Genomic DNA, 3522 nt, shown 5'->3' on the forward strand with positions numbered 1-3522 from the left:
GGTATTTCGTCTGCCGTTACGTTCCGAGTTCAAATTCCACCGAGGTCGACTTTGCCTTTCATCCTTTCGGGGTCGATAAATTAAGTACTAGTTATGCACTGGGGTCGATGTAATCGACTTAATCCCTTTGTCTGTCCTTGTTTGTCCCCTCTATGTTTAGCCCCTTGTGGGCAATAAAGAAATAAGAATTATCTGTGTGCAATACTGGAACCAAACGACAACCATAGAAATAGATCAAAAATTGTTAGAATCCGCAGAAATCAGAAGAGGTGTAAGACTGGGATGTGTGTTCACACCATACCTGTTTAATATTCTACAATGTGTACGTTTTTCAAAGATTCAAATGAGATCAAGGAATCGCAATCAACAACATGAACATAAACAATGTAAGAGAAGCTGATGATTGGAAGAAAGCAATGAGATCTTACAAGAAATTATTGATGTTGGAAAAGAGATAAGTGCTAAGAACGGACTTAACTATGAAGGTAAAAAAAAGATAAAAAAGCAAACAATGGTTATTAGAAAGAGAGAACAAAAGAAAGAAAGCATAGAAGTAGATAGACAAAAGGGTGAACAAGTAAAACTTGTAAGTATTTAGAATTAATAAATCAGTTGAATTAATAAATCAGAAGGGTCGCTGCGTAGAAGTCACTCGGAGAATAAATAAGGCTAAAACTATTTATAAGATTGAAAAAAATCTTCACTTGAAAGTAAAGAACAATGCAACTACAATTAAAGTTGGTAAACTGTTATTTTTTTGTCAATTTTCTATGCTACGCAAAGACTTGAACCATGTACAAAGCTATGAAATGGACTGGAGAAAATAGCTAGGCTGATTGTATGTATAAAGCACAAAGGGAAATTGTTGTGTCGACGTCCCCAAGCGAAGAAGTAGGATATACTTTGATATATAAGAAAAAAAATTTAAGAATATTCTAAGCATATTGCTTAGAAGGTCGTGATAAAGACATTCTAAAATGAATTTATAACGGAATTAGATTATCTTATGGGTAGAAGTACATAGTATATTTTAGAGCAATAGAAAGAACTATTCTCTTCATTACGGGTGGACAACTATATGATATTGTAAAATATGGTATCGAATATAAGAGGTGATTGATTTAGCGGTATATTAAATGTATAAGGGCGTACATTCGGAAACAATACCTACACCGATTTGGGCATGTAAGCATTTAATAAATATTGCATGGTTAAAAAAAATATACTAAAATAAGGATTGTCATATCCAGTAAATTATATAAAAAGACCTTATAGAAAAATTATTTATAAATTACAAACGCTAGGGAAGTATATGAAAAGATATACAAATGTATAAAAATATCAAATATATAGAAAATATATAAAGCATAATGGATAATTATAAATATAAAATATAATATTGTATTACACAGTGAGTTTTATGGAGAGAGATTATAAACTCTTGATAAGCTATAGAAGCTTCACAAATGTATAAGAGGGTTTATAAATACATAAACTTAATAATATAAAATATAAATATTTTATGAAATATGTCTTTAAAGAATGATATAAAACGTATAACAGATTAAATTAAGGATGAGTCAAAATAAAATAAGGATTATTCTATAGATTATGATATAAATTATATTGGTATATTGAAAAGAATTCTTATATATGTTATTATAAATACCATGTAAAATACAAAAGTATATATGAACTATTAATTGAAAAAAATATAAATAAAGATACATATGAAAACGGGTTTATAAAATATTTCTAAAGTACATCAAATGCACTGATCTAGGTAGAATAATAACAGATCGTAGGGGTTACACCTTATACTTAGGGGAGGTGCAGGATTTAGTAATCCATTGTAAATTTGTTATACTATGAGGAAAGAGAACTCCAATACTGAAGCGGGGTAAATATATGATATAATTATTAAAAGATTACAGATCGAAGGGGTTAAAATTTATTAGAAAGCAAAACGATAGAGATTTCGAGATAATAGAGGGCATGCTATGAATGATATGCCCCCCCCCCCCCGGATAACTTGTTCTTCCAAATCATAGTATGATATACTTATTATTATCTGCTTCTAAAGTATTTAAAGGTATGAGTAATCCTATGAACACAAGACCTAAGACCTAATTTATTATTAATCACATTTTGTTTATATCTGAATATTTCATATACCTCCTTGCAACACAGTTCACATCTATACCGGCTTTTTGCGTATGGCTATATCCTATTTTAGGCTGAATTTACTACTACTGTCTTTGGGTCCTCAGATTTTCGTAGATAATGTGTACCCTTAACGTAGTTCTGAGGGAGATTCGGCGTGACACAGAATGTCACAAGGATGACCCTTTTGAATTACAGATATAAATCCTTTTTGCCAAGTGAAAGGACTGGAGTATTGTGAAACAAAGTGTTTTGCTTTGGGAATTGAACTCACGACGCTACGATTATGAGCCAAGTACCACTTTCATGCCATACATATATACTCACATATATACATACATACACACGTACATGCACACACACACACGTATATATAAATATACACAGATATATACATATATATACATGTATATAAACATATATATATATATACACATAAATACACATATATGTATATGTATGTATGTATATATAAACATATATATATATATATATATATATATACATAAATACACATATATGTATATGTATGTATGCATATATATACATATATATACACATATACACACATATATATACACAAAGGTCATACAATTACACAAAGACGTGCATACGTTCCTCACACACAAACACATCACACATGTACATATCTACACTTGGACACGTAGACAAATTATCAAATTAACATAAACAGGATCAGCAGTATTTATTGCATTGCAGGTCAGCAAACAATTCTATTTAGAACGTCGTTGTATCTAACTTCAATTAACTTCCCCCCATTAATAAATGTAATTTAGAGTTTTAAAATAAGAAACAATTTCTTTGAAATTAATCATTAAAGAGATGAAATTAATGATATTTACTAGGCTTTATTGATCGATAATGTTTATAGGTATTTATAGGTATTCAACAGCTTTGTGAAAATCTATCTTCAGGACAGTAATTTAACTTATAAGCAAGACGAATGTAAACTGTTCTTATATATATAATATGACAATATATAAATATATGTGTGTGTTTGAATATGTATACATACATACATACATACACATATATATATATTTATATATATATACACATACATATGTTATCTATCTATTTATACATATATACGTTATACATGTATATATATATATATATATGCATATATGTGTGTGTTATATGTCTATCTATATATATGTTCATGTGTGTGCTTGTATATATACATATGTATATATATATATATATATATATGCACACACACATACATAGACACATATTTATTTTTCTCACATCTTTTTTTATTTATTTAAAGAGATATATAAATATATTTACATATGCCCTCTCTCTCTCTTTATACATATATGAATACATATATAT

The sequence above is a fragment of the Octopus bimaculoides genome, unplaced genomic scaffold (genome assembly GCF_001194135.2).
Source record: "Octopus bimaculoides isolate UCB-OBI-ISO-001 unplaced genomic scaffold, ASM119413v2 Scaffold_99867, whole genome shotgun sequence".
Taxonomy (NCBI): domain Eukaryota; kingdom Metazoa; phylum Mollusca; class Cephalopoda; order Octopoda; family Octopodidae; genus Octopus; species Octopus bimaculoides.